We start from the raw sequence: 9,940 nt of genomic DNA on the forward strand, positions 1-9,940 counted from the left end.
GATCTGAAAAAATCATGTGGGATGCGGCCACAGAGAAAGAGCGGCAACTTCAAGTGTGATGGAGACCTGTGAACTTCACCCATGACCAGGGCCTCCGCGCAGTCATCACCTATGTACTGACCCTGGCAGATGTCACCGTTGAGAAGGTCTATCTGTGCTCTACACACCACCACCCCCACACCCCTGAAGATGATGCCCTTAAGGCGAGCAATGTTTCCTTTTGATACCGAAGAGGGCAGATGCCATTATGGGATCAATCCGCAGAGTAATAATAAAACCACATTAGCATGTGTAGGGAAAGGATGTGTGTGTTCTAGAACAACATGTAAATACGTGCTAAGTAATGAAAGCTATAACCAGACTGTGGTTAATGACTCTAATACGTGTGCTCACAATGTAGTTATTATTAGAGGCTATAATTTTGTGTATGTTACCCATGTTTAATGAGAATCTGTGTGTGTGCGGCCATAATAGTGCCTTGCTACTGCATGAGGCAAGTGAGACACTACCTTGATGACCAACTGAAGGCTAAGCGCCTCCTACTGTAGTCAAGGGCAAGACTGGGTTGGCCTCTGTGTTTGCCACCAAGAAGAACCTCGAGCTCTGCCGTTGGCTGCAACCCATTAGGCGTTGAGCAGTGGGGACACATGCCATGCCAGACCATGATGTGAGTGATGGTCACCTCTGTCTCTGAGGGCCATCTAGGAGGCGAATGTAGGCCAAGCAGCCTGCTGCTGGCATGAGTGACAGCATAATTAACTTGTGCACAGAACCACAGAACTTGCCTGAAAAATTGCTTATGCTAACTCTGCTGCACGTAGGCCCATTGGACTGCTTACGCCACCCTGCACAGTAGGGCGGCTTACTATTTTAGGGACCAGGTTTCAAAAAAAAAAAAAAAAAGAGAGAGAGAGAGAGAGAGATGTAAAAATGTCATTGCTCCAGGGATCACTGCCGCGCAAGCACTGACCAGACTACGCAGAAAAGGATGCTGGCTAGCAAAATCCTGCAGTGCTGCGACAGCTTTGCCATCATTGTTAGTAGATGTAGACTCGGCTCGGCACGCAACCTTGCTGCAATGGCTATGCTTCTGCTTATGCATGACTGCAGATGTGAGAAGGCAGGGGCATGTGCTGCATGACTCTAAGTGACCACACCACGTCTATGCATGCCCAGGTCCGGACGTTACAGGACCTGACTCATCAATTGAGAATGAATGGTGATTGGACTCCATTTGCATGATGGACATGGGGTTGGCCATGGCTATAGAAACTGTTATTCGAGCTGTTATTTCTATTTCCAATATTATCATATGCTGTCTCCCTTGCATAGTGATGCTGACACGAGGCATGGTTGCACTGCTATGAAAACATTATCTGTTCGGGTGCTTCGCTCCGATAGATTGACCTCTACAGATCGCGGGGTGGTATGTATAGGAGGTGAGAATCCTTATGATTGTTTATGATCTCTACAGATCACGGGGTGGCATGTATTGGAGATGGAAATTTCTGTGATCTGTAGAGTCATAAAAATCTCCTGTGAGAAGCAGAGGCCAGACCTTGGGAAAGAAGATGTTTGCCTGCCTAGGCTGAGTGATAAGGAGCAGGGATGCAGCTGCTCAGCCCAGTTCACAGGCAGCTCCCCCTGGAAACCTGTTGAAGCCGGCCGCTCAGCTGGGCTTGTAGCCAACTTAACCGCAGACGTCCTCCAAACTAGCTTTGGAGGTCAAACACCCGGAAATGAGGAAGAAGAGGAGGAAGGCAGGACCCTCGAATGCGCTCCTGCGCACCCAGGGCGGGGAGAGAGTTGCGCAACTAGAGGCATCCCAGTCGGGGGTCCCAGCCCTCAATTCGAATTGCCGAATCCCATCCTTGTCGCCAATTATGTTCCGGATGGGCTCAGGATTTGGCAATAATCACGCCAGAACAAGGTGACTACATTGAGCATTTTTTCAGGTGAAAGCATATAAAAGAAGCAAAGTATGGATAACTACTCACGAGGTGATACCTGCCGGCACGATACTGGACCCAAACATCCTCTCAAGCAGGCAGATCAGAGAGAGAGAGTTGCTGACCAGCTCCCGTGGAGACAGCGTAGGCCTCAGAGTTTGGAGTTTCTTCCTCCCCCTCTCCTCATTGTCCTCTTTATCCCTGGTGCATCCTGGCACGTAGGCTCAGTACGACCCAGGAGGCAGGCCGGGGGGCGGACAAACTCCGCCTCTAGTTGCACAACTCTCCCCTCTGGGTGCGCAGGCGTGCATGCCAGTTGGGAGTCCCAGCCCTCAATTCGAGGGTCCTGCCTTCCTCCTCTTCTTCCTCATTTCTGAGTGTTTGGCCTCCAAAGCTAGTTTGGAGGACGTCTGCTGTTATGTTGGCTTCAAGAATGGCCTAGCAGCCGGCTTCAGCTGGTTTTTGGAGGGGGCTGCCTCTGAACCGGGCTGAGCAGTTGCATCCGTGCTCCTTATTGCTCAGCCTAGGCAGGCAAACATCTTCTTTCTCAAGGTCTGGCCTCTGCTTCTCACAGGAGATTTTTATGACTCTACAGTGTCACGGAACGAGTGGTGGTGGGGGGTGAGTGACACAATGCACTTCACTCGTGGGAAAGGAATAGGAATAGGTTTTATTGGTAATGACAATGGTTTCACGAGATTCTATGGCAAGGTCACTTATTAGTTACTGCATGGAGGTTCAAGATATACACAGAATTATCAAGGACACCCTCCCGTTGGGTCACGAGGTTCAGACTGGACCCCCTTGCTTTCCAAACTCCTTCTGAGAGGAGTCTGGGTGCGGCTGAATCCAGTCCTAGTCCCAGACCTGGTCAACGGTTTATGTCTAAGGGATTTGTGCACAGTTACAAAGTAAGGTTTACAAGTTCAAAAAGAGAAAGGCGCGCTATAGTCACTTACCACAAATCTGTAGTGGGAAGGATCTCTTAACCTCGAGGAGTATCCTTGAGAGGCGTCCCTGCTCAAGGGGAGATCCCAGCGTGCAGCCCGCTGCCGTGCAAGGAGAGCTCAATGGGCTCTTGGGCTGTCTCCGTATTTATGGGATAAGATGATTGACTGATAGTCATTCTTTTAATTCAGAAATAACTGTTGGGTGTACTCACAGTTAGCCTTATCTCCCCATCAGGATAGGGCCATCAGGACTGTTATTGATGGTTGATGTCTGGGTGGGGGAAGAAATCAGGGAGGCAACTACCAGCATCAGATAATGTGGTAGTTAACACCTGAACAGGGCTACGTGTGAGAAGTCAGGATGAGCTGGGGAAGGAGCATATCCGTCACATACAGATCACAGAAATTTCCATCTCCAATACAGCATCACATTGGCAAGTCTCCAGTCATCTGGGACCTCCCCTATTAACGAGGACTGCTGATGGATGATGGAGGGGGGCTTGGTGAGCACTTCTGCCAGCTCCCTCAGAACCCTTGGGTGGATTCCATCTGGCCCCATAAACTTGTGAGTGTCCAAGTGGAGTAGCAGGTCGCTGACTGTTTCCTTCTGGATTACGGAGTGTTTTGTCTGCACTCTATAGGTGTCTTCCAGCTCAGGGTGCCAAGTAGTTTGAGGATAACTGATCTAAATTTTAAAGACTGAGGCAAAGAAGGCATTAATTACCTCATCCTCATCCTTAGTGGCAGTGTTCCCCAGCACATCCAATAAAGGATGGAGATTCTCCCTGGCTCTCCTCTTTTTGTTAATGTATTTGTAGAAACATTTTTTTGCTGTCTTTTACAGCAGTGACCAGATTGAGTTACATCCAATCTTTCGCCTTTCTAATTCGCTCCCTACATACCCTAGTGACGTCCCTGTACTATTCCCGAGTTGCCTGCCCTTTCTTCCAAAGGTGATAATGCCTCCTTTTTCCCTGGAGTCTCAGCAATAGTTGCCTACTCAGGCAGGCCAGTCTTCTTCCTCTTCGGCTCGTCTTCTGGAACATGGGGACAACCTGCTCCTTCGCCTTTAAGATTTCATTCTTGAGAAAAGTCCAGCATTTCTGGATTCATTTGCTCTTCAAAAAGGGGGTTGCCATGCAGGCTGGCAGGGACCACAGACCAATCCCTGCTCAAAGCAGGAGCAGCTCTACCTTGGGAGCAGATCAGTCTGCTCAGGGTTTTACCCAATTGGGCTTGAAAACCTCCAAGGACAAAGATGGAACAACTCCTAATAAAAACAAGTAAAGGGAGAGAGAGATGCTGAAAGAGAAGATGCTGATCTCGAAGGGAAGGGCTCTGGAGCGGACGCTCGTCCCGGAGCTCCTTGTCTAGAGGCGAACAACAGAGCGAGAGGCAGCCCCAGCGCCGACCCCCGTGCGGGCAGTGCTGAGCTCCCGGCCAGAGGCGGCTCTGACTCAGCGGGGGCGGAGTCGGCAGGGCAGGCGGGAATTTAAAAGCTGCCCCCAGGGAGCGCGAGCGACCAGGAGCGCGGCGCGGCAGTTAGCGCAGGCAGGAGGTGCGGGCAGGGGTCAGGGAGTAGGGGTCAGGTAAAGACATGGTCTCCACTCGGCAGAGAGCTTCCTCCAGGAAGACTGTGGCGACCCAGACTGAACCGCCACAGAAACATGCAGCGGTCCAGGCTTCTGGCTGCGGGGAATGCCTGGGCCTCTCCATGTTACCGGGGAGTGGCGAAAGCACAGCCTGCCTTAGGTGTGAGCAGGTGGATGACCTGCTCAGCCTGGTGGTGGAGCTAAAGGAGGAGGTAGAACGACTGAGGGCCATCAGGGAATGCGAAAGGGAAATCGACTGGTGGAACTGCATCCTGCAGTCTTCCCAGGAAAGCTACCCTGAGAACTCCCCAATTCAGTCAGAAAGTCCAGTGCCCTCTTGCCCTAGGGTAGAGGGGGTGGACTTAACAGTATTCAGGGACGACCAACAATGGAAACGGGTCCCCACTCGAGGTGGCAGAAGATCCCCTCCACAGCCCACCTCACCTCCATCGGTGACCACGTTCAACAGGTACGAGGCCCTGGAACATGTGAATCAGATAGAGGAGGCCTTGAACCAAGGCCCGTCTAAGGGGATCTCTACAGAGGGGCAGTCTAATCCATGCAGCAAGGCTGCTCCCCCTAAAGTGAAAAGGAGCACCCGGAAGAAGCGGCGGGTGATCGTCGTGGGTGACTCCACGCTGCAGGGCACGGAGGCACCGATATGTAGACCGGACCCCTCATCCAGAGAGGTCTGCTGCTTGCCTGGGGCCAAAGTAAAGGATGTCACAGAAAGGCTCCCAAGAATTGTTCATGAGTCTGACTATTATCCTCTACTATTGATTCATGTGGGTGCTAACGATGCCATGGGGAAAATGAGGGACGTCAAGCAAGACTTCAGAGCCCTAGGGATGGCCATCAAAGGTACAGGTGCCCAGGTAGTGTTCTCCTCTATTCTGTCAACGAGGGGAATGGATTCAAGGAGGAGAAGGCGGATATGGCAGCTTAACAACTGGCTGCGCCGCTGGGCCTGGCAACAGGGTTTTGGCTTCTGTGACCATGGGACTCTGTTTGATGACCAACAGCTAGTGGGGAATGATGGGACCCATCTTAGCAAGAGGGGCACACGTCTCTTTGCAAAAAGGCTGGCCAACCTGGTTAGGAGGGCTTTAAACTAGGCAAGAAGGGGGAAGGGGAGTGGCACACTGACGCGGCAAGCAGTACCGCACAGCCCAGGTCAGATGGCGTCCAGCGGGAGTATGGTAGTGGGGAAGTGAGGGTAGGAAATGATCACAGAGGGTCCTCTTTCACCCCTCCTGGGAAACCTGTGGCCTCTGTTGCTTCCCTGAAATGCCTGTATACCAATGCGCGAAGCATGGGGAATAAGCAGGATGAACTGGAGATGTGTGTGCGGTCCCAGCGTCATGATCTCATCGGAATCACAGAGACGTGGTGGGATAGCTCGCATGACTGGAGCGCTGCCATGGAAGGCTATGTGCTCTTTAGGAAGGACAGGCTGGGAAGGCGAGGTGGTGGAGTTGCTCTTTATGTGAGAGAGCAACTGGAATGCATGGAGCTCAATCTGGGAGTCGAGGATGAGAGAGTTGAGAGCTTGTGGGTAAGGATTAGAGGGCAGGCTACTGTGGGAGACACTGTGGTGGGTGTCTGCTACAGGCCACCTGACCAAGACGAGGAGGTTGATGAGGCCTTCTATAGGCAGCTGGATGTTGCCTCATGGTCACAGGCCCTGGTTCTCATGGGGGACTTCAACTACCCCGACATCAACTGGGAAACTGGGAGGACAACACAGCCAGGCATAAGCAGTCCTGGAGGTTCCTGCAGAGCGTCGACGATAACTTTTTGACGCAGGTTGTGGAGGAGCCGACGAGGAGAAGTGGGCTACTGGACCTCGTGCTATCAAATAGGGAGGGCCTAGTAGGAGATGTTAAGGTGGGGGGTACCCTCGGCTGCAGTGACCATGAGTTGGTGGAGTTCAGGATCCAACGAGGAGGAGGCAGGGCTGTAAGTAGCCTTGCGACGATGGACTTCAGGAGGGCCAACTTTAGCCTCTTCAGAGACCTCCTCGGTAGAATCCCATGGGCTAGTGCTCTAGAAGGAAGGGGAGCCCAAGAGAGCTGGTTAGTTTTCAAGCGGCACTTCCTCCACGTCCAGCAACAGTGCATCCCTGTGTGTAGGAAGGGAGGCAGAGGGGGCAGGCGACCTGCGTGGATGAGCCGGGAGCTTGTGGCAATGCTCAAGCAGAAGGCAGCGGTATACAGAATGTGGAAAAAAGGACAGGCCCCCTGGGAGAAATACAGGAACGTAGTCAGGGAGTGCAGAGCTGCGACAAGGAAAGCTAAGGCACGTCTGGAAGGCAAGCTGGCAAGGGACGTTAAAAATAACAAAAAAAATTTCTTCAAATACATTAACAGCAAAAGGAAGATCAGGGAAAACGTGGGTCCGCTGGAGGACGGGATGGGCACCTTGGTTACAAATAACACAGAAAAAGCAGAGTTGCTCAATGCCTTCTTTGCTTCGGTGTTTACCAAGGGCAGCCCTTTAGAGCCCCAGGCCCTAGAGACAAGAATAGAAGCGGGTGGAGAGGAAGACTTGCCCTGGGTAGAGGAAGATTGGGTCAGAGAGCACCTAAGGAACCTCGATACCCACAAATCCATGGGCTCTGATGGGATGCACCCCAGAGTGCTGCGGGAGCTGGCAGATGCCATAGCTAAGCCGCTCTCCATCATCTTTGAAAGATCCTGGAGAACGGGGGAGGTGCCGGAAGACTGGAAGAAGGCCAATGTCACGCCAGTCTTCAAAAAAGGCAAGAAGGAGGACCCAGGCAACTACAGGCCAGTCAGCCTCACCTCCGTCCCCGGAAAAGTGATGGAACGGCTCATACTGGCCGTTGTCTCCAGGCACATGGAGGACAAGAAGGTGCTCAAGAGTAGTCAGCATGGATTCACCAAGGGGAAATCTTGCCTGACTAACCTGATAGCCTTCTATGATGAAATGACCGGCTGGATAGACGAGGGGAGAGCGGTGGATGTCGTCTATCTCGACTTCACCAAGGCTTTTGACACCGTCCCTCACAACATCCTCCTGGGCAAGCTCCGGAAGTGTGGGATAGATGAGTGCACAGTGAGATGGATTAGGAACTGGCTGGATGGCAGGGCCCAGAGAGTGGTGATCAGCGGTGCAGAGTCTAGTTGGAGGCCTGTGGCTAGTGGGGTCCCCCAGGGGTCAGTCCTTGGTCCAGTCCTGTTCAATTTATTCATCAATGACCTGGATGAAGGCACAGAGTGCTCCCTCAGCAAGTTTGCTGATGACACGAAACTGGGAGGAGTAGCCGATACCCCAGAGGGCTGTGCTGCCATCCAGAGGGACCTGGACAGACTGGACAACTGGGCGGTGAAAAACCTCATGCAATTCAACAAGGCCAAGTGCAAGGTCCTGCACCTGGGGAGGAATAACCCCAGACACCAGTACAGGCTGGGGACCGACCTTGTGGAGAGCAGCTCTGCAGAGAAAGACCTGGGTGTCATGGTGGATGATAAGTTGACCATGAGGCAGCAGTGTGCCCTCGTGGCCAAGAAGGCCAATGGAATCCTGGGCTGCATTAAGAAGAGCATCTCCAGCAGGTCGAGGGAGGTGATCCTGCCCCTCTACTCAGCCCTGGTGAGGCCGCATCTGGAGTATTGTGTCCAGTTCTGGGCTCCACAGTATAAGAGGGATGTGGAGCTGCTGGAGAGAGTCCAGCGCAGGGCTACTGGGATGATCAGGGGCCTGGAACATCTGCCCTATGAGGAGAGGCTGAGGGAGCTGGGCCTGTTCAGCCTGGAGAAGAGAAGGCTGAGAGGGGATCTAATCAGTGTATATAAATACCTCAAGGGAGGGAGTGCAGAGGACGGGGATGGTCTCTTTTCAGTGGTGGCCACTGATAGGACTAGAGGAAATGGCCGGAAACTGAAACATCAAAAATTCCATAGGAACTTAAGGAAAAATTTCTTAACAGTGAGGGTGCCAGAGCACTGGAACAGGCTGCCCAGAGAGGTTGTGGAGTCTCCTTCTCTGGAGATCTTCAAAACCCGTTTGGACGCAGTCCTGTGCCACGTGCTCTAGGTGTCCCTGCGTATGCAGGGGGGTTGGACTAGATGATCTCTAGAGGTCCCTTCCAACCCTAAGCATTCTATGATTCTATGATTCTATGATTCTACCCAGGTAAACCCGTGATCTTATAGGGAGGGAAGTGAAAGGAAACAAGAAAGAGGGATAAATTTTAACAAGGGTTGCATTAAAGAGAAGGCTAATGTGAGAAAGCTACTTTATTATAGAGTATGCCACTCTAATTCCTCTAAACTACAGAAACACATGGTCAATGGGGAACCATCACAGCAGGGGTGGTTTTCAAGCTTGTTGATAAAGAAGTATGAGTTGCATCAGATTTAGATTCTGCTGTAATGATTTGCCAAAGCTGTACTGGAAAAGCTAAAGACCAGTCAAAGCAAGAATGCTTGTTCATTTCCTTATGTGGCTTATGATCATGATTGTTTTAGTTTAGATTATTATAGTTTAAGCGTCAAGTGTAAATAATAGTTTTCACAGTTTAATAAATTATTTTACTATCTAGGAAAATGCTATTCTCTCTTTTTAAAATTAAGTATTTCCTCTCCTGCAAAAATTAATTAGTTCACTGTAAGAGCTAAAAGAGTTCATACAATCCAGGACTATATTTATAGCATTGCTTAATAACTCTGAGAAACTAAGGCCCTGATTCAGGAAATTATCTCCATTTAGAAAATGATTTAAATGAAATTGATGATATAATTGAGGCTTAGATTTAAGAAGAAATAACTTCTGAATTTGAGTATGTATACAAATGAGTCAGGGCCTAAGAAACAAGCTTTGAAAACTGTCTTTGACTTTTTTGCTTTTCGTAAAGGAAGAACTGCAAGCGCATGTAATGTACCAAAGATGAGAGGAGAAAGTAATTTGTACTGAGGTTGGTGAGTGAAATAATAGTCACACCACATCACTGAATCACAGAATGGTTGAGGTTGGAAGGAACCTCTAGAGATCATCTAGTCCAACCCCTCTTCTCAAATAGGGACACCTAGAGCATGTGGCAAAGGGTGGCATCCAGGCGGGTTTTGAAGATCTGCAGAGGAGCCTCCACAACCTCTCTGGGCAGCCTGTGCCAGTGCTCTGTCATCCTAAGAGTAAAGAAGTTCTTCCCTATACAGAGATGGAACTTCCTGTGTTTCAACTTGTACCCATTACCCCTTGTCTGATCACTGGCCACCACTGAGAAAAGTTTGGCCCGATCCTCTTTACATTCTCCCCTCAGGCATTTGTACATGTTGCTAAGATGCCCTCTTAGCCTTCTCTTCTCCAGGCTGAACAGGCACAGCTTGTTTTGGCTTTCCTCATAAGATTGATGCTCCAGTCCCTTAATCATCTTTGTCACTCTATGCTGGACCCTCTCTAGAAGTTCCACATCTCTCTTGTCATG

The sequence above is a fragment of the Tinamus guttatus genome, unplaced genomic scaffold, assembly GCF_059628265.1.
Source record: "Tinamus guttatus ecotype Peru unplaced genomic scaffold, ASM5962826v1 Tinamus_guttatus_pri_ptg000192l, whole genome shotgun sequence".
NCBI classification, from domain to species: Eukaryota; Metazoa; Chordata; class Aves; order Tinamiformes; family Tinamidae; genus Tinamus; species Tinamus guttatus.